The sequence below is a fragment of the Geospiza fortis genome, unplaced genomic scaffold, assembly GCF_000277835.1.
Source record: "Geospiza fortis unplaced genomic scaffold, GeoFor_1.0 scaffold539, whole genome shotgun sequence".
Classification (NCBI taxonomy): domain Eukaryota; kingdom Metazoa; phylum Chordata; class Aves; order Passeriformes; family Thraupidae; genus Geospiza; species Geospiza fortis.
The window spans coordinates 42,106-51,462 of record NW_005054783.1 but is presented as its reverse complement, the minus strand read 5'-3'; the positions used below and the strand labels follow the sequence as shown (position 1 = coordinate 51,462).

Below are 9,357 nucleotides of genomic sequence, written 5' to 3'. Positions count from 1 at the left end.
ATCATCATCATCATCATCATCATCATCATCATCATCATCATCATTATTATCGTCATCATCATTATCATTATTGTCATATTAATTATTATTTTATTCTTTAATTTAAAATTGATTCTAATAATTTTTCTACACTTACTCTTATTGTTATTAATTAATACATTATTATTAATTATTACATTCTATTTCTCATACAATTATTTAATTATTATTATTACACGATTAATAATTAACAGTTATATACAATATATTCAATAATTATTTATTTATTAATCATCATTATAATATCATGACTTCACGATATAATTATAACTATAATTAACATAATAATTAATCTAAGAATATTATTAATAATAAGTAAAATAATTATTAATTGGAATGAGGCTAATAAAGTATTCGAGTCCAATAATTAGTGTCCCTGTTAATTAGTCTATGTAAAACAAATAATTAATTAGTCAATTTCTAATCAATAATTACTCTATTTAATCTATAATTGATCTATGCCTAATTAATAAATAATTAGTCTATGTCTAATCAGTAATAAATTTAATCATGTCTAATTGATAATTAATTAATCTGTCTAATAAGTAATTATTTCGATAATTAATTTGTCTAATAAATCATTAATCTATACTTAATAATTACTTAATTAGAAGCTAATATATCATTTATTACAGGCTAATAACAAATTAATTCAATGCTAATAAATTATTAATTAGCGGCTAATCGCTAATTAAATGCTAATAGTTAATTAATTAGCGGCAATTAATTAATGAGCGCAGCTCTTACCCAGCTCCATCCTGAGCTCCTCGGTCTCTGCGGGGATTTGGGGATTTAGGAGCGGGAATTCCGGGAATTTGGGGAATTTCGGGATTTAGGAGCAGGAATTTTGGGGGAATTTGGGGAACTTTTGGGATTTAGGAACGGAAATTCCGGGAATTTGGGGAATTTAAGGATTTAGGAGCGGGGATTTGGGGGAATTTGGGGAATTTTTGGGGATTTAGGAACGGAAATTCTGGAATTTTGAGGATTTAGGAGCGGGAATTTAGGGGGATTTGGGGGATTTAGGGACGTGAATTTCCAGGAATTCCGGGAATTCCGGGAATTTGGGATTTAGGGACAGGATTTTGGGGGCTTGGGGAAATTTGGGGATTTAGGGACAGAAATTCCAGAATTTTGGGGGATTTAGGGACAGAAATTTCAGGAATTCTTTGGGGATTTAGGGATGAGAATTTTGGGAATGTGGGATTTAGGGATGGAAAGTCAGAGAAATTTCTAGGATTTAGGAACGGGGATTTCGGGAATTCCGGGTGGATTTGGGGATTTAGGCGCAGGAATTTGGGGAAATTTTGGGATTTAAGGGCAGAAATTCCAGGAAGGTTTTGGGAATTTGGGGATTTAGGGACGAGAATTTCGGGGATTTAGGGACAGAAATTCCAGCGAATTTTGGGGATTTAGGGTCAGGAATTCTGTGAATTTTTTTTTAATTTCGGGATTTAGGGCCGGGATTTTTTGGGAATTCTGGGGATTTGGGGATTTAGAGATGAGAATTCCCAGGAATTTTGAGAAATTTGGGATTTCAGGAATTCCAGAATTTTTTGGGATTTAGGGACAGAAATTCTGGAAATTCTGGGAGGATTTGGGGATTTAGGGACGGGAATTCTGGGAATTTTTGGGATTTAGGGATGGGAATTCACGGAAATTTGGGATTTCAGGGATTCTGGGATGGAAATTCACAGGAATTTTTGGGATTTAGCATCGAGAATTTTGGGAATTTCTGAGAATTTTTTGGAATTTTTGGGGATTTAGGGTCAGAAATCCTGAGAAATTGGGGATTTAGGGATGGGAATTTTGGGGAATTTTGGGAAATTTTGGGAAATTTTGGGAAATTTTTTGGGAAATTTTTTGGGAATTTTGGGAATTCTGGGAACTGCAGGGCTGAGCTCACCCTCGCTGATTTCCTGCTGGGATTTCCCTGGAAACGGGAGAGGAAATGGAATTTGAAATTGAATTTTTATTTATTCATTCTTTAATTTTTGAAATTTTATTTTATTTCATTTCATTTCTTTATGTTTCATTTCTTTTTTTAAATTTTCATTTATGTTCGTTTCATATTTTTTTATTTTGTTACATTTCATTTAATTACATTTCATATTTCGTTCTTTTTTATTAATTTAATTTAATTGAATTTATTTCAATCCACATAATTTACTTTATTTAATGTCATTTAATTTCATTTAATCTCATCAAGTTTGCTTCATTTAATTTTCTATTTTATTTCATTTCATTTCATTTTATACAGTAATTTTTGCTTTCTTTTTAAATAAAATAAAATTAACATTAAAATTACTTAAAATTAAAATTCAGCTTAATTAAAAGAATGGAAAATTTATTTTAAAATAATGGAACATTAATAAACAATTAATAAATTAACTAGTTAATGCACTCACGCTCCTGAGCCCGAATCCGGCGGTCTCCTGGGGAACAGGTAATTAAGAGGTAATTAAAGGCAAATTAATGGGTAGATAATGGGAAATTAATGGATAATTAATGGGAATTAAATTATACATCATGGATAATTAATTGGTAAATGTTGGGTAATTAATGGGAAATTAATGGGTAATAAATAGCGACATTATGGGTGATGAATGGATAATTAATTATGGGCAAATAATTGGTAGTTAATTGCTTATTAATGGGCAATTATTTGGTAATAATTGAATCAATTATGAGTGATTAATTGGTAATTAATGTGTTAATAATGGGTCATTAATGGGTACATAATGAGTAAATAATGGTTAAGTTACAGATGATTCCTGGGTAATTAATGGGCAATTAATGGGTACTGAATGGTTAATGAATGGGAAATTAATGTCTAATAAATCGGTAGTTAATGGGTTCAGAATGGGTAATTAGTTGGTAATTAGTGGGTATTTACCCGGTAAATGAATCGATAATTAATGGCTAATCAATGGGTAGTTAATGATTAATAATTGTGTTATTAATGGGCGATTAGTGGTTAATTAACGGGTAATGAATTGTTAATTAATTTTTAACTGTAATGAAATAAAGGGAGTAAAAAGGAAAAAGGGGAATGGGGAAGAAAACAAGAAAAATGGAAAAATTGAAGGGGAAAAGGAGGAAAAATGGGAAAAATTGAAAAATGAGGAAAAGGGGAAAAAAGGGGGGAAATGGGAGAAAGAAAAAGAGGGGAAAGGGGAAGAAAAGGGGAAATAAAAGAAAAATAAAAAGGAGGAAAAAGGAGAGGAAAAAAGGGAAATAAAAGAGGAATAGACAGGGGGGCAAAGGAAGAAAAAGGAAATAAAAAGGGGGGAAAGGGAAGAAAATGGGGGAAAAAGAGGAAAAAAAGGAAATAAAAAGGAAATAAAAAGGGGGGAACCGAGGAAAAGGGAGGGGGAAAAGTGGAAGAGAAAGAGGGAAAAAGGGAAATTAAAGGGAAATTAAAAGGAGGGAAAGGGGGGAAAGGGAAATAAAAAGGGGGGAAGGGGGGGGAAAACAGAAATAAAAGGGAAGAAAAAAGGGAAAAAGGGAAAAAGAAAGGGGGGAAGGGAAGAAAAATGTAAATAAGAAGGGAAAAAGGAGAGGGAAGGGAAATAAAAGGGTAGAAAAAGGGAAATAAAATGGGAAGAAAAAGAGGGAAAATAGAAAAAAGGGAAATAAAAAGGGGAAAAGCGTAAAAATGGAGATTAAAGGGGAAATAAAAAGGGGAAATTTTTGATTTTTGGGGGGAATTTTGCCGCTCACGGCGCAGGCGGAAGGCGGCGGCCAGCACCAGGCACAGCGCGAGGATGAGGAGCAGGACGAAGGCCGGGAGCCACGGCGATGGAGAGGGGAAGAAAACGTCTGGAAAGGAACCCAGGAATTGCAGGAAAAATGGGAATTATGGAGGGAAATTCTTTAAAAAATGGAATTACGGCAAAAAAAAGGGAATTCTGTGAAAAATGGGAATTATGGCCAAAAATTGGGAATTCTGTAAAAAAAACAGGAATTCCATCAGAAAATGGGAATTATGGCCAAAAAATTGGGAATTCCAGAAAAAAATTGTAATTATGGCAAAAAACACCCCAGGAATTCTGTGAAAAATGGGAATTATGGCTAAAAATGAGAATTCCGTAAAAAAACAAAAATTCCATCAGAAAATGAGAATTATGGCCAAAAAAAGGGAATTCCAGAAAAAATTGTAATTATGGCAAAAAAACCACCTAGGAATTCTGTAAAAAAATGGGAGTTATGGCTAAAAAATGAGAATTCTGTAAAAAAACGGGAATTCCATCAGAAAATGAGAATTATGGCCAAAAACAGGGAATTCCATAAGAAATTGTAATTATGGCAAAAAACCTCAGGAATTCTTTAAAAAAAATGGGAATTATGGCCAAAACCCCAAGAATTCCATCAGAAAATGGGAGTTATGGTAAAAAAACCCCAGGAATTATGGCCAAAAATGGGAATTATGGCAAAAACCCCACTGGAATTCCATAAAAATGGGAATTCTGTCAAAAAAAGGGAATTCTGTCAAAAAATGGGAATTCTGTAAAAAAATGGGAATTATGGCAAAAAAACCACGGGAATTCCATAAAAATGGGAATTATGGCCAAAAAATGGGAATTCTGTTAAAAATGTGAATTCCATTAAGAAATTGGAATTATGGCAAAAAATGGGAATTATGGCAAAAAACCCAAGGAATTCCATTGAAATGGGAATTATGGCAAAAATACCATAGGAATTCTGTAAAAAAATGGGAGTTATGGCCAAAAACCCCAAGGAATTCCATTAAAAAATGGGAATTCCGCTAAAAAAAATTAGAACTTCATCAGAAAATTCCACGGAGAAATCGGAATTTTGTCAAGAAATTGGAATTTCGTCAAAAACCAGGAATTCTGTCCCAAACTGGGAGTTCTGTATCCCTAAATTCTGAATTCCTCCAGCCCCAAACTGGGAATTCCATCCCCGAACTGGGAATTCCATTTCCAAACTGGAGATTCCCCCACTTTGCATCCCAAACTGGGAATTTCCCGTTCCCAAACTGGGAATTCCATCCCAAAATGGGAATTATGTCCCAAACTGGGTATTTCTCCATTTTCTATCCCAAACCTTTCCGAACCCCCAGAAAACCCCAGAAAATCCCCAAAACCCCCAGAAAATCCCAGAAAACCTCAGAAAACCCAAGAAAGCCCCAGAAAAGCTCGGAAAAACCTGGAAAATCCCAGAAAAGTCGGAAAACCCCAGAAACCTCTGGAAAACCCCAGAAAACCCTGGAAAACCCCAGAAAACGCCAGAAAACCTCAGAAAAATCTCAGAAAACCCTGGAAAACCCAGAAAATTTTAAAACACCCCATGGAAAATCCCGGGAAACCCAAGAAAACCCCAGAAAACTCCAGAAAATGCTGGAAAAACGCTGGACAACGCTGGGAAACCCAAAAAAACCTCCCAGAAAATCCCAGAAAACCCCAGAAAATCCCACCAAAAAACCCGAAAGCTCTCAGAAAATTACAAAAAAAAAAAAAAAAACCGAAAACAGAAAACCCCAGAAAATCCCAGAAAACACCGGAAAAACGCTGGATAACGCTGGGAAACCCAAAAACCCCTCCAGAAAATCCCAGAAAACCCCAGAAAATCCCACCAAAAAACCCGAAAGCCCTCAAAAAATTTATTCTCAAATTCATTGGGATCAATAATCCTGAATTCATTGGGATCAATAATCCTGAATTCATTGGGATCAATATCCTGGGACTGATTTGGGTCAATACTCCTGAGATTGATTTGGATCAATATTCTCAAATTCATTGGGATCAATAATCCTGAATTCATTGGGATCAATAATCCTGAATTCATTGGGATCAATATCCTGGGACTGATTTGGGTCAATACTCCTGAGATTGATTTGGATCAATATTCTCAAATTCATTGGGATCAATAATCCTGAATTCATTGGGATCAATAATCCTGAATTCATTGGGATCAATATCCTGGGACTGATTTGGGTCAATACTCCTGAGATTGATTTGGATCAATATTCTCAAATTCATTGGGATCAATAATCCTGAATTCATTGGGATCAATAATCCTGAATTCATTGGGATCAATATCCTGGGACTGATTTGGGTCAATACTCCTGAGATTGATTTGGATCAATATTCTCAAATTCATTGGGATCAATAATCCTGAATTCATTGGGATCAATAATCCTGAATTCATTGGGATCAATATCCTGGGACTGATTTGGGTCAATACTCCTGAGATTGATTTGGATCAATATTCTCAAATTCATTGGGATCAATAATCCTGAATTCATTGGGATCAATAATCCTGAATTCATTGGGATCAATATCCTGGGACTGATTTGGGTCAATACTCCTGAGATTGATTTGGATCAATATTCTCAAATTCATTGGGATCAATAATCCTGAATGGATTGGGATCAACAGCCTGGGACTGATTTGGGTCAATATTCCTGAATTGATTTGGATCAATAATCTCCGATTGATTGGGATCAATAATGCCAGATTGATTGGGGTCAATAATCCCAAATTGATTGCGGTCAGCATCTTGGGATTGATTTGGATCAATAATCCCTGTTTGATTGGGGTCAATATTCTGAATTGATTGGGGTCAATAATTCCTGATTGATTCGGGTCAATAATCTCTGATTGATTCGGGGTCAACATTCCTGAATTGATTGGGATCAATAATCCCTGATTGATTGGAGTCAATAATTCAGAATTGATTTGGATCAATAATCATGGATTGATTGGGGTCAATAATTCAGAATTGATTTGGACCAATAATCCCAGATTGATTAGGATCAATAATCATGGATTGATTGGGATCAATAATCCCTGACTGATTGCAGTCTATATTCCCCAATTGGTTTTGGTCAATAATCCCCAATTGATTTGGATCAATAATCCCCAATTGATTCGGATCAGTATCCTGGAGTTGATTGGGATCAATATTCCCAAATTGTTTGGGATCACTATTCTCACATTCATTGGGATCAATAATCCTGAATTGATTGGGGTCAATATTCCCTGATTGAGTGGGATCAATATTCTGGAATTGGTCAGGCTCAATATTCCCCAGTTGATTTGGATCAATAATCCTGAATTGATTGGTATCAATATTCCCAAATTGTTTGGGATCATTATTCCCCGATTGATTGGGTTCAATAATCCTGTATAGATTGGGGTCAATGATCTCTGATTGATTGTGATCAACAATCCTGAATGGATTGGGATCGATAATCCTGAATTCATTGGGGTCAATAATCCCAGATTGATTTGGGTCAATAATCCCTGATTGATTGGGATCAATATCCTGAGATTGATTTGGATCAATAATCCTGGGGTTGATTGGGGTCAATAACGCTGGAATTTATCGGGATCGGTAACCTGGGATTCTTTGGGATCAATATTCCCAAATTGATTGGGATCAATAGCCCGGGATTGTTTGGGATCAATATTCCCGAATTTTTGGAGTTTCCCATTCCCGGGGGAATTTGGGGTTTCCCGTTCCTGGAATTTTGGGGGTTTCCCGTTCCCAGGATTTTTGGGGTTCCCGGAGTTTTTGGGGTTTCCCATTCCCGGGGTTTTTGGGGTTTCCCATTCCCGGGGTTTCTGGGGTTTCCCATTCCCGGGGTTTTTGGGGGTTTCTCATTCCCAGGGTTTTTGGGGTTCCCGGGGTTTTTGGGGTTTCCCGTTCCTGGAATTCAGGATCCCCATTCCCGGGGGAATTTGGATCCCCAAGTTCCCAATTCCCGATCCCACAAACTCACCTATTATGGGATGGAGCACGGAGAGCACCAGGAGCAGCAGCGGGGTCGGGACTCCTGATCCCATTCCTGATCCCATTCCTGGTCTGGTCCTGATCCCGTTCCTGATCCTGATCCTGATCCCAATCCTGATCCTGATCCTATTCCTGATCCTGATCCCAATCCTGGTCTGGTCCTGATCCCGTTCCTAATCCTGATCCCGATCCCAATCCTGATCCTGATCCTATTCCTGATCCTGTTCCTGATCCTGATCCCGTTCCTGATCCTGATCCTATTCCTGGTCCTGATCCTATTCCTGATCCCGTGCCTGATCCTATTCCTGATCCCGATCCCAATCCTAATTCTGATCCTAATCCTATTCCTAATCCAAATCCTGGTCCTGATCCTATTCCTGATCTCAATCCCAATCCCAATCCCAATCCCAATTTTATTCCCGATCCCAATCCCAATCTAATCTCTGATCCCAATCCTAATCCTGATCCTGATGCTGATCTTGATCCTAATCCTGATGCTGATCCAATCCCAATCCCGATCCCGATCCCAATCCCAATCCCGATCCCAATCCCGATCCTGATCCTGATCCTGATCCAATCCTAATCCCGATCCCGATCCCGATCCTGTTCCTGCAGGGAAGGAGAAATTCCAGGCTCAGGGTCTGGGATTGGGGTTGGGGAAAGCGGGAATGGGGTGGGGGAGGGAAAAGGAAAAAAAGGGGAAATAAAGGGAAAAAGGGAAAAGGGAAAGGGGAAAAGGAAATGTTCCCAAAAATCCACCTGGATCTATGGAAATGATCCCAAGAATCCACTGGGATCCCAAAAATCCTTTGGGATCCAGGGAAATAGTCCCCAAAATCCACCAGGATCCCGAAAATCCACTGGGATCTGGGAAATATTCCTAAAAATCCACTGGGATCCCAGAAATCCACCGGGATCAGGAAAAACTTTCCCCAAAATCCACCAGAATCCACAGAAATATTCCCAAAAAATGCTCCCAAAAATCCTCCAGGATTCACGGAAATGTTCCCAAAAATTCACCGGGATTTGGGGAAATATTAAAAAAAAATCCTCCAGGATCCACTGAAAATCTCCCCAAAATCCACCGGGATTTAGGGGAAGTTTCCCAAAATTTCACCTGAATCCCAAAAATCCCCCGTTATCCCAAAACCCCCTCTGGGCTCCGGGGAAATATTCCCAGAAATTCCCCCAGGATCCCAGAAATCCCCCGGGATCCATGAAAATATTCCCAAAAACCCAGCAGGATCAGGAAAAAAAAACCATTCCCCAGAATCCTCCGTGATCCCAAAAAAACCCACCGGGATCCAAGGAAATAGTCCCAAAAATTCATTGGGATTGAGGGGAATACTCCCAAAAAATCCTTTGGGATCCAGGGAAATATTCCCCCAAATCCACCAGAATCAAGGGAAATAGTCCCAAAAATCCACCAGGATTGAGGGAAATGATCCCCAAAATTCCACCGGGATTTAGGGAAATGATCCCAAAATTCCCCCGGGATCCCAACCCCGCCGGGCTCCGGGGAACATTCCCGAATCCCCCCGGATCCCGGCCCCACCT

At 37.9% G+C, this 9,357-nt stretch overlaps 1 long non-coding RNA gene across 1 annotated transcript; it reads right to left on the bottom strand.

The window, feature by feature from the left end:
* Positions 1 to 788: 788 nt before the first annotated feature.
* On the bottom strand, positions 789 to 3,830 carry LOC115949122. The gene is made up of 4 exons (XR_004082750.1): positions 3,763 to 3,830; positions 2,448 to 2,474; positions 1,946 to 1,972; positions 789 to 813 (listed from the first exon to the last, which is right to left on the bottom strand). It is a non-coding gene; the product is annotated as an uncharacterized LOC115949122 (long non-coding RNA).
* Positions 3,831 to 9,357: the final 5,527 nt, after the last annotated feature.